The 18,028-nt window shown below is 36.3% G+C and overlaps 1 protein-coding gene across 5 annotated transcripts in view; it reads right to left on the bottom strand.

Annotated features, from left to right (window-relative positions):
• The window catches only part of LOC131431005 (insulin-like growth factor-binding protein complex acid labile subunit), a 770,466-nt gene that overhangs the window by 553,278 nt on the left and 199,160 nt on the right, over nt 1-18,028 (bottom strand). For all 5 annotated transcript variants that reach the window (XM_058596356.1, XM_058596358.1, XM_058596357.1 and 2 more), the window contains one exon: nt 773-833. The gene's annotated coding sequence lies outside the window, so the exon portion shown is untranslated. The remainder of the gene's footprint in view (nt 1-772; nt 834-18,028) is intronic.

Raw genomic sequence — 18,028 nt, 5'->3', positions numbered from 1 at the left:
CGAGGGTCCGCCAAGAAGGAACTACACTCGAGTCGGAAGCCAAAATAAACGACCCTTGATGTGCGGAAAAAAGCCGATGGAATAAAATTGTTGACATTATGTGCGTAGACATGTGTAGCATCAAATCGTTGCTTCGTTTTCTTTTCACTTGCTTCGCAAGATTTCCGCTAGCCTTTTACAGAAGGCAGAAACCGCACTTAAAGGAACTTACGCCTTCCTGTGTTGTTGGTCTGCCCGTCTGCAGGATAAATAACCATAAGCTTTAAAGTCAGTGCCGTCTGACAGCGAGGTAAAATTGCTTTCCGGTGAAGTGATATCCACAGCCAAATGGAGAGCTGCTCTAGGAGATGTTTTTTCCTGCTGTTTTTTTTTTTCATTTACCTGTTATAAGAAAAACATCATAATGATAATCATTGAACAATTGAGCATGGTAACAGACATTTTCAGACCTAGAAAATCACTGATCTTGATGAATTGATAGAAAACATTTGCTCCCACACACGTTTCGTCTTCGATTTATTAGTGTGTTAGCAGTTCGTACTGAACGGTTAGTGCAACTTAACAGTTCGTAATAAATTGATAATTAACTGACAATGTTCACCAATCGTTCAATTATGATTCAAAGTAAATAATGAAATGTTAAGAGTATGCTTATCTGTGATACGGCATTACTGAGCTACCTGGTCTTGTTATCAAGAAGGTGCTCTGAGCACAGAAAAAAGCACAGAAATCGAACATCCTTGAACGGTCTACTTATTCTAATTCAGCATACCTTTTCAGTGCCAAGGTCTACGGAGCTGCTGTCGGAATCGGTCAAGCGTGGCAGTAACTGACTGGAAAATGAACAGAATGAAAGGCTAGTGATTATTTGTTGGAATTGTGAATGAATATTTTTTAGGCGGTAATTTCTACAGTAAAATATAATAATATTACAGAAAACATGTTGACCGTGACTCGGCATAATCTTTTTTTTTTTTTTTTGAATTTCCAAACACAAGTTTAAATTTGCATCTGCTGATACATAACCTATAGTTAGGAACTAATTAAGAATATACCATTTGCATGAATCAGTTTCAATTATTTTAACACCAGACGGCTTTAGTTTTCTACCTTCCAACCATTTGAGAACAGAGTTCAAAATTTAGCTTTCCTTACGTATTGTGTATGCCATATTCTTCTCTATACGGGGCTACTAGCTGCGTTACCTATTTCTGTCATCATTTTGATCGTCTATAACTCAGTCATTTGTTGATGGATTTATCCAATCGTTTCGGAAGCAATTACCTTAAGGGGTTACAGCACTGTAGAAAAAAAGGCGGGTGGGTAATGTCAGAGACATAACTGGATGTCGTGAATACGAAAACAACTGACATGTTCCTTGACACTTCCGAATATCAATTAGTTGATCAATTGTATGAATTATGCAAGCATTCCCTTTTTCCACATTTAGGCTTCACTTGATCTCGATTACTGTGAATTTCACATAGCGAAAAGTGCAAAAATCTAACCAAACTGTTCTAGATTTGCACTAAACTGAGGATATTTTCTTTCGTTTTGCGAACAACAAATCCTAATAATTCTTCAGAAAACTTTTAGAGCCATTAGAACGGCTGATGTTTTTGTAATGCTCTCCACCGTTGCTTCTTCATCCATCGAAATGACTGCCAGCTGTGACGTAATCGCGGAAGCGAAACTAGTTTTGCAAAAGGCACAAAATACATCTGCTCGCATTGGCGATAGAATCCAAACTGATTAAATTTTTGTTAGGAGCTTTCTTTTACGTGATTTCGTTTGTAGCTTTTTCACTAATGGGCGGTCCTAGCGGCTATAAAAATAGCCGCATACAGAATTTTAATGTCGATTATTTCATTTCGGATTTGCATAATTTATTGAAAGAAACTGTCAATATGCTGTAGGGATTCGTTTCTAGCATTCAGAAGGACCAAATTGAGGAACTCACTACGATATTCACCACTTTTCGGAACATTTTTCTCGAACGATTTGTTGTACAGCAGCAGATATTTTGTTCTCTTCCTCAGAACGCGTTCTGATTGGCTGGTGTTGACATGGGTCAAATGAGACAGGTTTTTCAATAGTGTACTATTGAAATACTTAAATGCTTTTGCTATACACGTTTAAGTTGAAAAATTTCGATTCTATTGGTAGTTAGATTATATAAATCCTTCCACAGATCACTGAGCTATGAGCTTTCAAAATACGAGAAAGGCAAACGCGTCTTATGAATTATCTTCTTTGATACTCGTTTATACCAAACATTTCAGAGAAGTTTTATTTTGAACTATTTGAGATTATGTCACACAACTGAGAATTTTATCATAAAATTGTGATCATATTTCCAATGGCATGTAGAAAAAATTATGTTGATTCGTTAGATACAATAAGAGATATTCACGATCAAAAACTTATCACTCTCTCAGAGGGTAAATTTTGAAAAGGCACCCCATAGTAAAGTAAGTCGTATTCACGACAAAAGAGAAGGACTTTTTTGGGGAATTATTTTAGGATCCAAAAAATTGAGTTCTCCGAATTTTGTCAAAAAACACTTTTTAATATGTATATTTAAGTACAAAAAAATTATTAGTTTTAAAAATTGAAAAACAAAATGGCGGCATTTCCGCGAAAGTGCTGCATTTTGACGGCAGGAAATTCAGCTCCCGCAATTTTCGATCTGAAATAAAAAACAAAACATTTTCTGTTTTCATATTACATAGAGAGCATAGAGGTACGTAGGGGTTTTTTAATTAATTGATTTTCTGTAAAATGGTAGCCCTTTGAAAATAACACCGCATTTTTTCATAACAAAATTGTTCACAAAAAAAAAATATTCACAATTTTCAAAAACCCCTACGTACCTCTGTGGAGATAACTATCGAGAATATTCTGTAAAATTTTTGAATTGATTGGTCAATACTTACTTGACCTATGTTTCCGGCCAGTTCAAAAAACGTGGTTCTGAGAAAAATGTGTTTAAAGTTTTCGGTGCAGTAAGTCATACTCGAAATTAAGACGTCTAGAATTTTCTCCCGCTTTTCATCTTTTGGAATATTATTTTTAAGATCATACATGACCTTTAGCAAATGAAAAAAAAATCCGATTCTTTTTGAAAATTCTACTCTGGTGTAACCCCTTAAACATATTAAGCAATGTCGTTTAAGTATTCCATTATTATACCATTGAAACATCGGTTTGCGTTAACCTATGCTTTCACGAGCCAACCACATCATACCATAATGATGTCATCTTCATGATTTCTCTAACACGGCTTGTAGCGGTTCTGCTTCAGTCGGCGCAGGGAGGACATGACAAAGTATCGTTTCGTTCTGCACAGTACGAACCATCGCACAAAACGGAATGTATAAATATATTCTCTGTCACAATTTAATATGACGCATTTCTCGCCAGCTCGGCCAAATGCTGGCAACACTCTCTCAAAATTGAATAAACCTTTCTAGGCATGCATACTTTTTCTCAAAAAAACCACTTTGCATACTTTGTTTTTCCAAAATTAAAAAAGGCTGCCTTTTGAAAACGGCCTTTTTTAACCTATGAGTGTATCCAAAATAAGCTATCCACAAATTTTTTCTTTCAAATTATGATAAAAAACTATATTTTAACTAAACTTAAAATTGATCCTTTATTGTACGAGGTTAAACTTGAGCATAATGAAAACCGAATGAAATTTAAGTTATTCCTTCACGAATTTTCAAACTTTTGATCGAACGCTCTTCATCAAGTTCCGGACAAGTGTTGCATCGCATTTTTTGGACGCTTGAGCCCAAATTATTTTGAACTCCTGCATGTTTCCAGCTGTCTTACCCTCTCCACGATTGCCCAGTAACTTTCGATGGGTCGAAACTGAGGACGATTTGATGGATTAATATTTTTCTCAAAAAAATGTATACCCTTTTCCGCAATCCAATTGAGAGTTGGCATAGTGAGCCGACGTTAAATCCGGCCAAAACAGTGGAGGTGTACTATGCTTCTAATATAAAGGCAGTAGGCTCTTCTGGAGACACTCAGATCGATAGATTTCTGCATTTATAGTTCCGCTAGTGTAAAAAATGGTTGACTTCAAACCACAGGAACCTATTACTTGCCATACCAGTACCTTTCGATCGAATTTCTCCACTTGAATCGACCTGTCCGTATTGCTCACATCCTCCTCAACGACAACAGTAAAGTATTGTGGACCTGGAAGAGTTTTTGAGTCCTCCTTAACATAAGTCTCATTGTCCATCAAAACGCATGCATCCGGACACTTCAAAAGACGCGAATACAATTTCCGGGCCCTTGTTGCTGCTCGCTTCTTCTGTTTTACACTTTGTTTCAAGATTTTCTGCTTCTTGTAGGTCTTCAGGTAATTTCGCTTCTTGATACGCTGGATCATTCCGACACTCGTTTCTGCTTTCTTTGGCCAAATCACGTATTGACATTGATTTGTTCTTCATGATTAGAGATACCATTTTCTGGTCCAGTTTCGGATTGGAAGAACCGGGTTTTCTGCCTCTTCCTGCTCATCCAAAGAATAGTGTTCCCCAAACTTTTTAATGATGGTTTTAACACTGGCATAATGAATTCCAAACCGCTTCGCCAATTTTCGCATAGTAATACCATTCTCACTTAGCTATGTATCCAGAACCTTAATTTTCACTTCCTTTTCAATACGCGACATTTTGAAAACGCAGAATTTCAACCACACAAACAAGTAAACAAACGAAAGTTGACAGCCAAACGCACAGCATGCTGTGATCTGAGCATAAAAAACCATCACAAATACATGCGTTTAACACAAATGTATGTGGATAGCTTATTTTCGATACACTCCTTAATAGTTATAGTGGTAAAACGACAAATCCTACAATAAAGTGTTCTACTAGTGATTTTCACAAAATGAGTCAAATTTTTGAAAAAATACTGAGTAAAATCTTTATCGAGTTCTAGACTGAAAAATATTTACTTTAACAATTTAAAACCGATTTTCAAAAAACCCATTGTTGATTTTGATAAAATTTTGTCCCAAAATAGGTAATGATGTTCCCTGTCAATCTTCCATATATTGCAAGATGGGCGTTTTCAAGGGAACCCCCTGTATTAATTCATCTAGTGGTGTAATGGTGCCCTTCTCATTAACATTTCACGAGAAATCGATGCAAGTTACACATTGGACATTTTGGATAACTGTTTCCGGAAGCGGAATCGGAAGACTGTCACGGTTGCAGTAAGTTCTTGGGGCCATCAAGAAATCAGGCCTACAAGTTCGAGTAGATTCACAATCTGCTACGAAAATTTCGTACTTTTTTTGTCGTACACTATATGAAGTTTGGTACACTATATGAAGTCGGATCCGGATAAAATTCAACCTCATTTAATAGGATAATAAGACAATTATTTGAATCAAAGTTCGGCCGATTCAGTCACGGTTATTTTATTTTTTTTTTGTTATAAGCTAATAAGACTTGCATTCAAGAATTTACCAGCTAGTTTTAAGGAATTTGTTCTATTTTCAATACCCATTATTAATAAATTCAATGAAAAGATTGTCTCATTCCGAAAATTGATTATAGAGACAAAGTCTTTGTTTTAATTCAGTTGTTTGGTTAACTCTATTTCGATTTTTGAGAATAAACGAATCGAGTGAAATCCTGCGCTTCTGTTATATTTGTGTATGAAGTTCAAGCTAAACAGAGTATTATTTTTGTATCAGTTGCATAAAACCTACTTTGTGATTGGATTTTTAATCAATTTTGGTCACAGCATATACGTAAAATTTATTTACAATTTTCATTGACATCACTACACCACCGGTACGATATTTGTACTACCGGCTGTAAAACTTTTATATACAACGCGAGCTATGCAGTTCCGATGCAAAGATCCTTTCAAATAAACTTGAATTCATTGAAATTCTTTTTTTTCTGGCGCGCATCTCGTAAGGTAGCTGTGATTTGACTCTACCTCAGCATTGTATTCAACAAAAATCACACCTGCAACATACATTCGAGCTTCGGTGTTGGCTTTCATTTTCTTTGTCGCGTGTACGAAATCGAACGCTATACACATCGTGTATCGTTCGTAAAGACGGTGTTGTGTTTCCTTCTTCCGTACCAGCGAATTCGAATAAACCCATTACCTCGGCTTCTAAAATGTTTTCAGTCTCAAGCAAACCATGAACTTCAAACAAATTGAAACAAGGCGTAATTACCAACGAGCTCAAGACTACGATCAACAAGGAAAACGAAAGTAAACGGAAACCACACACATGATACGATAGGTCACGGACAAAGTGACCCTCGATCCTCACTAGATGGAAATGGAAGCATCTCTCCCCCTAAAAAAGGGTGACAACAAGATCCAATAGCACAGAAAAAACTATTTTTAGGTAACAAAACTATTTTTAGGTAACAAAACTATTTGCCAAACGCCAACGTAAAGTTTGTACGCAAAAAGGCGTGAATAAAAAATGTTATAAAAAAAGACGGTACGAAAATTTTGACACTCATCACCTTGTAATTCCGGAACCGGAAGTCAGATCCTAATGAAATTCAGGAGGAACCATAAGACCTCTCATTCAATCCTAAGTTGTAAAAATCGGTCTTCGCTGAGAAAAATGAGTTTGTTCCATTTTAGAGTTCGTGACCACTATTTCCGGGGTTTCCGGAACCGGAAGCAGGGACTGGTACAGTCAGAATGGATACGTTTGGCCGTCAATTGACGAGGTCTATCGATTGGAATTGATTTGAGCCCTCAGCAACCTAATTTTCCCGTGTTTGGCATCACTGCTCTTTATAATTGCTTGAAATGTTCAACACTTTCTTGTAGTTCCGGAGCCGAAAGTCGGATCCAGATGAAATTCAGAAATTTGGTAAAGAACTATAAGACTTCATTTGAATCCAAGTTTGTAAAAATCGGTCACGTCATCTCTGAGAAAAGTAAGACATTTTACCCTATATTTCCGAAACCGGAAGTCAAATCCAAACAAAATTTTATCGGAATTTAAGTTTTTACACATTTTACTCCATAATTCTGGAACCGAAAGTCGGAACCAAACAATATTTTAAAATTTTGTGTGAGAATACTAGACCTTTCATTTGAATCTAAGTTTGTGAAAATCGGTTCGGTCATATCCGAGAAAAGTTGGAGCAAAAAAAAAACGTTTCATACACTCATACGCATCCCTAACCGTTTTCAAAAAATTACAATGTTTGAAATTCCTATATTGGTACAATGATGCCTTTCTCATGAATGTCTACAAGGATATTAACCACAAAACATTTTAGAATGCTTGGCAGCTGTCCATTCAAACTAATCTTGTTAGAATCGGTTCATATATTTATATTTTGAAACATTGCTAGATGAAAAATTATTCAGTTTGGTTGTGTCGTGACGTGAAATTTATTAAAATTCACCTGTTGGTATAATTGTCCTTTATCAAAAATAAATATATTACGATGGTATCAACCGTAGAATATGCATTTGATTCTTGAACTGAGATTTATATATTGAACAACAGAGAAACTGTTTGAAAATTAACCTCAACTTATGGTCATATAACTTTCATCGGTAATGGGTACCGAAAACCAAAGTGTCCAATGAAATTTTGTTTAGTCGTCAAAGAAACGAGAACAGTACAGAATCTCAGATGTTCATCCTTTTGCCTTATGCCTCGAATGGGAGTTATCAAACTGTTCGCACCCAACAATTTTGAAGTTAAATATTGGATCCAAATAAAATCAATTAGCAGTTAGCTGCTGAATTTGCTCTTAAAACACAGATAAAACGTCGCTGGGGCTGCCAGTTTATTTTGTTAAATTTTAAAACATGACATAAATTATGCATCTAGAATTATAACACTCTTGAACATACCCTTACCGCAGTTTTTTGTTTATAGTCAAAATATCGAACGCTACTTTGTCTGGTTATTTTTTTAACATGCTCAAAAATATTACAAATTCAAATGCTCATTTACATATATTATGAGGAAAAAAATTGGAGGTTAAAAATAAATTAAAAAAAATTAAAATAGAGTAATTAGCACTCAAATTTTGAGTGTAATTGTATTCCACATATACCAAAGTGTATTGTATTAAAATGCTAAGTAATTGACACGCAATACTTAAAATAACTCTACTGTGTATATTAATTATTCCGTTTACAATTGATTTCTAACTTCGAGACATCATATCAATTGACGGTCGCTTGTTAGCTCAGTCACCAATCAGATACTTGTTCCTCATGAATGGCATCAACGGAGCACTCCTGGGCACAATATCTGCGTCGGTAGCACAACCAAGAACACAGTTTATCATTCCGGTTTTTGCAGACACAGTTTTGTGTTAAGCGACTTATCCTTGAAATACGCGATCTCACTAACAAAAAATAGAATGTTGCTACAAATGGTTATTACAACTTGGAGACTGATCTTGCGAGTACACCCAAAGCTCCGTTTACGTAATAATCGGGACTTCGTAAAGCGAGTTATGACGTAAAAAAAGTTTTCATTATGTAGGTATATTATTGGATAACCCGTTCCAAAAATGCCCATATTGGTAAGGTTTTCAAGGAATATCAATAAGTCGGAAGTATCCATTTTGGAATTTTGAATCACCTCAAACTTCGTTTTCCGACATCTACTCATCAAACCCATTCCGAAAATATCCATATTGTAGTAATTTCTATGGAACATAAATGAGCGGGAAATGATTTTCATTGCATGCAAAAACCTCTTATTACGAAGTAGGTTCGTAAAAAAAGTTAACGTTATTTGGGATTTTGTTCGTAAAAGAAGATTACGTAAACAGAGGTAACGTAAAAAAAGTTTTCATTATGTATGTATATTATTGGATATGTATAATATAATGGCTTTGGAACAAAAATTATTAGTATTTGCGGGAAAAGGATGTTCTAGGTCGCATCAATTTCCAAGATGACAAAATCCCAAATAACGTTAACTTCCGGTTAATTGATATTCCATGAAAACCCTTATAATATGGGCATTTTTGGAACGGGTTTGATGAGTAGATGTCGGAGCACGATGTTTGAGGTCGTTCTGAAATCCAAAATGGCGGCTTTCGGTTATTCCTAGGTTGTGTCGGCATTTCTTAATATACTTGAATACTTTCACAATATACATATTTTCCACACGGTTGTTATTAGTAAGAGCTTACATTTTTGGAGCAGGAGCCTAATATCTGCGAGAGATCTAAATTATAGCCGGATTAAGTAGAAAAAAAGATTAAAATACCAGACAAATCAGTTTCAGATTATCAAGACTGTTGAAAATGCTGAGAAAGTACCATAAAAAATGAAATTGTGGATATAAAAGACTAGAGCAGATGGCTATGCCATCTTGGAATTCAGGACTACCTCAAACATCGTTTCCCAACCAGTGTTGGTGATTGCCGAAAATTTCACAGACGCTGCTATATTGCTATCTATATTGTATACAACATTTTCAATCCGGTAGAAGATGCTACAAGAACTCGAGTCTCTCAATGCATGAACAGCGAGAGAATTTTTCTACATTCCTTCGCTCCACTTCATACTCTGAGTATTTCTCGGCCCTTAAAAAAAATTGCAGTCTGATAATGATCGCCGCTGTGTGGAATTTACCAAGAGAGAATCGCAAGTTGACAATTATCGCAGAAAATCGAATCGATGATTCGACTTGATGATTCTCATAGTAGGTTGCAATATTTCAAAACCCTTGTGTGGAGCATTCACATACATTTTCATAGACACAACTTATACAAAGATTATATGCACATAGTTAGAATAAGCGGCAATAGTAAAATGATTCTATCGCAATTATCAACTGCCTGTATAGAATCGGATCGCGAAACGAGAATAAGCAACCGTTTGTTGCTTCAGAGAGGATTCCCACAGCAGCGTGCTAACCTTTGATTCTCAGAAATGTCATCGAGAGAAATTCGCTCTCGCACTGGTGTCGATTCTATGTTAAATGAGCCTTGCCGGGTTTTTTGCTGTTGCGATGATTTCCAACTCTCTTTGATGGCACTGATTCAATCGGTGAAGAGTTGCCAGCGAACGTTCTTTGATACGATAAAAGCCATCCTTGTTCCCAACATTCATTCATCAAACCCGTTCCGAAAATACCTATACTGTGAGGGTTTTCAAGGATTATCAATGAACCGGATATCGTTATTTTAGAATTCAGAACCACCTCAAAAATTGTTTTTCGACATGTACTCATCGAACCCGTTCCAAAAATACCAATATTATAATGGTTTTCATGCACGGAAAGACCGAAATCAGCATTCTGGAGAAAAAATTAGTTGATTTTCTGATTTTAGTTAGTTATTTTTTGAGACAACTAAAAAAATCTTACTTTTGTTAATTTAGATTTTTTAATTTTAATTCCCTTAATAACAATAATATATTTGTTGAAATGGCTATATTTTTAGTTGAATTCACCAATTAAAAGTGCTGTCATTTCTTAGTTAAGGCACGCTTCATTTCCATTCAACTAATTTTTCAGTTGAGTTAGAGAAATAAAACGTTGTTTTCAACCAACATAAATGGTTGAATTGGTTTCTGCAATTAGCACCTATAAGGCGCTCTGTCACCGAAAAAAACGTTAACACCGTAATGACTACTAGCCACTAGATGACACACGACCACCGAAAAAAATTTCAGTCACGATTATCTTTTCTATATTGGCAGGTATAAATACGATGTTGTATTGGAGAAAAAGACATAGGCAAAACATAAACTTCTTTTTGAAAATTTTTCTTCTAAATCGCTGTTTTCTTCATTCGACTTCGCGAAATCGACTCTCTCACTGAAAACTTTGAGCACTCGGAAAACATAAACCGAATACAAGTAGTACACGAGACGTCGTAGCCCGGAAGGTTGGTAGATACAAAAAACATCATTTGACATATACCATTAGAGTGTAACATTCGAGACTCACTTCACTGTTCCGCGTAAAAACATTATTACGCACAATCGCTTCAAATGCGCACAAATTCTGAATAAATATACTTTCCACTAACAGTTTACGTCATTTTCACATATCGGTTTAGAAATTTATATATGGATATATCGTAACACATGCGAAAACCATCTAAACAATTTGCAAGCAGTTTCAACAAGACTGTCCTCTTTAGCCTTTTAATGGATTGTTTTGCTTTGACACTTCTCATGAGTTTTTGGCTAATAAACTTGTTAATAAAACCAATTTCATTTTTGTTTTCTTTGTGCTGTCCTCCAGTAATGATGGTGATAGATAAATAGAAACAAATTTTCTGATTTTAATAACAAAATTAGTTATAAATGAGAATTTCGTGTTGGAATGAAATATTGCTGGTTTGTGTCCAGGATATTCGCCAACTAAACACATTCTCAAAAATAAGAGTTTTTTTCAGCAAAGTAAATTCTCAATTTTAACTAACTTTATAGCTATTTTGGAAATTCTGTTGTTAAAATCAACTAATTCAAAAACAGTAATACGAATTAGGCGCAGAGCTAATTTCGGTCGTTTCGTGATGGTTTACGTCAATTAGCAAAATTGCCGTATTTGAAGTAAAGATAATTCACACGCCGTTTAAGAATTTCCTATGCGTCCATATATATGTACTGTTTGGTACAGTCTAAGGAGTGTATCGAAAATAAGCTATCCACATACATTTGTGGTGTATTTGTGCTGGTTTTTATGCTCAGATCACAGCATGCTGTGCGTTTGGCTGTCAGCTTTCGTTTGTTTACTTGTTTGTGCGGTTGAAATTCTGCGCTTTCAAAATGTCGCGTGTTGAAAAGGAAGTGAAAATTAAGGTTCTGGAAAAGGGTATTACTATGCGAAAATCGATGAAGCGGTTTGGAATTCATTATGCCAGTGTTAAAACCATCATTAATAAGTTTGGGGAACATTATTCTTAGGATGAGCTACCAGGAAGACAACAGGCAGAAAACCGGGTTCTTCCAACCCAAAACTGGACCAGAAAGTGGTATCTCTAATCATGAAGAACAAATCAATGTCAATACGTGATTTTGCCAAAACAGCAGGAACGAGTGTCGGAATCGTCCAGCGTATCAAGAGGCGAAATCACCTAAAGACCTACAAGAAGCAGAGAATCTCGAAACAAAGTGTAGGTACTGGTATGGCAAGCAATATGTTCCTGTGGTTTGAAGTCAACCATTTTATAAACTACTGGAACTATAAATGCAGAAATCTATCGATCTGAGTGTCTTCAGAAAAGATTGCTGCCTTTATATTAAAAGCATAGTACACCTCCACTGTTTTGGTAGGATTCAGCGTCAGCTCACTATGCTAAAACCACTCTCAATTGACTTACGGAAAAGGGTATAAATTTCATTGAGAAAAATATCAATCCACCAAATTGCCCTCAGCTTCGACCCATCGAACGTTACTGGGCAATCGTGAAGAGGGTCTTCAAGAAGACCGGTAAGGCAGCTGGGAACATGCAGGAGTTCAAAAAAATTTGGACTCAAGCGTCAAAAAAAAAGCGATGCAACACTTGTCCGGAACTTGATGAAGAGCGTTCGATCAGAAGTTCGAAAATTCGTAAAGGAATAACCTAAATTTCATCCGGTTTTCATTATGCTCAAGTTTAACCTCGTACAATAAAGGATCAATTTTTAGTTTGAAAAAACATCGTTTTTCATCATAATTTGAAAGAAAAATTTGTGGATAGCTTATTTTCGATACACTCCTTGTGGGCTGGAATTACCGGTCCATATATCTTTAAAAATGAGAAAGGACGACGAGTTACCGTTAGTGGAGATCGATACAGAATCATGATCAATGATTTTTTGTTGCCAAATCTTCAAGATATGGATGTGGATGACATGTGGTTTCAACAGGATGGTGCCACTTGTTGTACTGCAGCCGAAACAATCGACTTATTGAAAGAACATTTCAACGAGAACATTATTTCGAGAAATGGACCGGTGAATTAGCCACCGTGTTCGTGTGTTTTGACGCCACTCTATTATTTTCTGTGGATACCTTTTCAAAAAACAGTCGTGGCGGTCATCTGCCCAAAATCATATTTAAACGTTAAATGCCTAGAAATTATCTACAATCAACCAAAAAAAATCGTCATTTCATAACTGGGAATGTGTTTCATTTAAATTTCAAATCAGCCAACTTTTAAAATACTTAAAAATTTATAACAAATTTTACCAGTGGTTTTGACCATAGTTGTGTAGTTTTACGACAACAGTTCTAGTAAACACATAGAGCTGTCCTTATAGTTATTTTTTTCACCCAAACGCCTGAATAACTACAACATGTACGGCCATTAAGCTAAAACTTATTCGTATTCAATATGAACTGCTAATGAACTGATGAGTCGAAGATGAAATGTTAATTAAAGTTATATGACTCTTCTGAACTTTTGGAGTGCCGAACGATTAATTTTTATGTTTTTCTTAACTCCAATAGGTTTAAATGTTAAACTCACTGATGCTCTAAAAATGAGGGTTGCAGAATGGTATGTGGTTTGCACTCCAACTGTCGTTAGTTTATTAGCGTTATTAGCACTGTTATCTGTTTTATTAATTTGTTTGATGACCGACTGGTTCCATTTGTTCTTGATGCTCCACAGTAACTAGAGTTTCCGCTCTTCCCGAAGCACGATAATATGCTAGGAGTTGCTTATATTCAATTGCATTCACAACTGTTGAAGTCGGAGCAACGCTTATCTAGAACATATTGATGATGGTAATCCTATTACATATATCTTTCTTTCCGTCAATCTTCGTCCAACAAAGCGAACATAATTGTACCAATATTGCCCGTGAATCAGGGAACGGAATTGAACAACCTGTTAAATCGACATAACAACCTGGGGCAATTGTGGCCATCGAAGTTTTATTACTTTTTGCAAAACACTAACACCGGAGCCAACATTTTCTCACTTCCGGTTCCAGGGAAGGGGTAAATGGGCAAAGTTCCATCACAGTAACGGTTCGGTTCGATTCGGTCACTAGTTCAGAAGACCCGCTGGACCGAAAACTTTGCACAGGGTGAAAATCCAATAAAAAAAGAAATTCAATTGTGAACAACATTTCGGAAATGCACGTACTCCAGGAACACCCCAAGGAATCGTTTTGTGTTTTTTTTTTTGGAATCTTCCGCCCACTGCTCCCACCTAGTCGTCGACCCACATTTTCTCCGGAGAGCAGTCGAGCCGAACCACCACACCGTTCCGCCGATCCCTACCGCTATCATCCATTAACCGATTGTTTGACTAGATAGCGGATATTTATCAATGGATGACACATTCTAGTGTGGGAAACGTAGTTTTCGGACGGAAGCCGCCTCTCAGCAGGAGGTTTCTTTTTCGCACCATACCGCGCCAATCTATCGACGATCAGGCTGAATTTATTGCCCCCCTCCGCTTTTCGGGACTCATAGAATATTTATGAACTTTTGTACGATGTGTAGTAAATTCCTGCTTTCCTTTTGCGCTTCACAGGTACTGATGTTTCCTTCATTCTCGTTTCATTTTCAACTTATCACGGAAGTTTATGCTAATCGAGAATGCAAATTTTTTCCTGGACGACCGAGATGGGAACATTTTTTTTTCAATGAATTTAAGCGTGTTGATTGTGGAACGAGGAATTAAAAACCTTCGTTCGGCTTTAACAGGTCGTTTTTCCAGCCTGGGTTACTTCATCCATCCCATTCGGCTACGGTTGAAGTGAGCATGTAGATAAATGGCAATAAAATGCATTCATTTATAAATTGACCGCAATAATTTTATTGGATGTCATAAATATAACACTTTTACCGCACCGGGCTCCATGCTCGATAGCAAAAAGGGTGGTTTCGTTTTATGTATGATCCAGGATCATCATCACATTTGCTACGGAAAAATATGAACTAGAAATTTGTAGCTGTCCGACCGAGTAATTTCCGACATCGGCAGTTATTGCATATTTCGTTTTTGTTCCGGCCAGGGTATAATTGGTTCATCACAGAAAGCAGTTTTAGTAACCAATTCTGATGTGATCCTGGTTTTATTAGTATATAAAATTAAAGCAGAATTTTCAAATAAGTATAAAAAAAAAATCACGGTAATAAAACATTTAGTTTTCTTTTACTACTTTGAACCAGAGGTGGAAATAAGCCCATTTTGCGCACGAAAATGTGAACCAAGATTTCCGATTGTGAATCAAAAAACCGAACACCGTGCATTAAAACATTGGGTAACAAAACTAAAATTGCGATTATGTTTTAAATTGTGGGAAATGAAATTGAAGACCTTTTTAAATTCTAAGTAAACAGAAAATTTATCTTATCATAAATCTTTCATTTCAAAATTGATTATAATATCTACAATAAATATGTGATAATATGATAATGTGATAATGTGATAATGAAAAGATAATCCTTCTGTGGAACTTGGCCTTTCTGTTTCAACAGATTTCGCAGCCGGTTCTTAGTGTACAGAATCATTGCATGGCTAAAGACTGTCCCAGGAAGTATGGACGCAACCAAAAACCGCTGCCATTTCGCAATGGTTCAGAATCTGTCAATTTTTATAGCTGCGTCCTGTGGTCACACTCTTCTCTAACCACGTGTGCAGTTGTTTATTCGTTTTCATTAGTTTGTTTTGAAATGCGTGGACTTTCAGCAGAACAACGTCAAAAAATTGTGTACAAATGGTGGACTGTCACTGAGAAAGATAGCAAAAATGAAAGGAGTAAGTGAAAAAACCGTGGCAGTTCGGTGAGGATAACACCTTTGAAAATAAACCGAAAACGGGTCGACAAAAAAGGTCCTGCTAACCTTCTGTTGGATAAACGTATACTGAAGGTGTTCGAGCAAAAGAAGGAGGTTTCAGTTCGGGATGTGGCCAAAAAAGTGGGCACTTTGAAGCCAAATGTTCTTCGTTCTAAAGAACGTTTAAATCTTCGATCCTTTAAGAAGCAGAAACAACCAAAAAGGAAGTCCAAAACAAGAGGCATCGATCAGGCCGAGGGTTCGAAAGCTGTACAATACGATCCTTGCTGGAAATTTGAACTGCATAATCATGGACGACGAAACCTACGTTAAACTCGATTACAAATCCTTGCCGGGACCACAATATTATACGGTGCGAGAAGGGCAAGTGCTAAACCAGTCCGAGACATCGATTGAAGTCGAAAAATTTGGTAAGAAAGCTATGGTCTGGCAAGCAATTTGTAGCTGCGGTAAGATTTCGAAACCCTTCATCGCCACTGCTGCAATGAACAGCGAAATATACATCAAGGAATGTTTACAAAAACGACTTCTACCCATGATTCGAAGCCACAAGGATCCTGTTGTCTTCTGGCGAGATCTTGCTTCATGCCACTATTCGAAATCAACGGTAGAATGGTATACTACCAAAAATGTCACTTTCGTCCCAAAAGACATGAATCCACCAAATTGCCCACAACTTCGACCAATTGAGGAATTTTGGGCATTAACGAAAGCACATCTTAGAAAACATGTCTCGGCAGCCGAAACCATTCAACAGTTCGAAAAAGATTGGAAAAAAGTGTCAAAACTTTTCGCCAAGAAGTCTGTACGGAAATTAAAGAGGAACGTTCGCAAGGCTATGTAGCAACTGTTGAGAATAATATTCTGTTGTTGTAGTCTAATATTATCAGTATATCGAATAAAATTTGAATATCTAACACTTGTGAACTATTTACAGCGAAATCGAAGTGCGTCCATACTTTCTGGTACAGTCTTTAGATACTTTTTGTCCATGATTGGTAGGTGATTATAAAAAAAATTATATTTAAAAAATCGTAAAATCGGTTCGCGGACATTCTTTAAAATAGCCATACAATTTGTATTTTCGAAACGGGTTTGACAAGTAAGTTATTGAAACTAATGTCATGTTAATTTATAAATTAAATTTTATAATCTTAGATGGCTAAAACGATTTGCTGTGGATTTTTCTATTCAAGAATAAATTTGAACATTGCTTTTTCGATTTAATCGGTCTTATCCTCCACACTACCCCGTAATTTCCGCTCTCGTATGGTCCGCCCTATAATTGTACCGTTACAATTATCAAAGTGAAGTATTGAAAGTTTGCAAAATATACACATTCAATCAACTAGGACGTGTGATTATAGACATTCGGGTGTGTGAAAAAAGCATGTCAGTTTTAATCGTATTCACGTCATCCAGTTATGTCTCTGACATTACCCTCCCGCCTTTTTTATATCGGCCCTTATTACCGGTATCACTTCACGGTGGAAATCAAGTGAAGTGAATGTAGGTCCTTATTACGGAAGTCGCTTCAGAGACAAAAGTAATTACTTGAATGAACTTGATGTCATTATGAACAACACGCCACCAACATTTTGTTGAAAAAAATTAGTTTTTTTCTACCACAGTGATCACTTCACTATGCGTGATAGGTAAAATCAAGTGAAGTGACATGTAAGTGAAGTGAATGTGAAAGTGGAAGTGAGAACTGTAATAATGGCCGCCATTATCGTTCACGGTATAACGCCACCGAACCAAATGTGCATTTCTCACACCACCACTATACGAAACAGTAGTGCGCAAGCAATATATAAAATGATGAAAAGTTTATGAAATTCATTTTTTTCACTTTTTCTATTTTTGCTGTCTTTCTCAGTGACAGAGTTCTGTGCGCAATATTTCGACGATGTACTGCTGATGGACTGATGGAAACTAATCAAACGCTTATTATTTATTTGGAATTTACTTCGTAAAAAAAAGTTTCTGCAGTGAAAGTTTCAAAACCTTATCATATGGATATTTTCGAAATAAATTTAGTTCCGGAAACTGAAATGTCGACTTCCGGTTTATTGATATTTTTTGAAACCCTTTGAAATGTGGGTAATTGTGAAACGGATTTGATGTGTAAGTACCAAAAAACAATGTTTGAAGGCGACTTCCGGTTTTGCCTTTCTCATATTGGAAGGTTATGCAATCACTGTGAAAACCGACTTTTGAACCGAGACCTGGAAGGCCGAGTGTCATATACCATTCGACTCAGTACGTCGAGATCAC

The sequence above is a fragment of the Malaya genurostris genome, chromosome 2 (assembly GCF_030247185.1).
Source record: "Malaya genurostris strain Urasoe2022 chromosome 2, Malgen_1.1, whole genome shotgun sequence".
In the NCBI taxonomy this organism is placed as follows: domain Eukaryota; kingdom Metazoa; phylum Arthropoda; class Insecta; order Diptera; family Culicidae; genus Malaya; species Malaya genurostris.
Note: the sequence above shows the minus strand (reverse complement) of the source record. Positions and strands in the feature narration are given on the sequence as shown.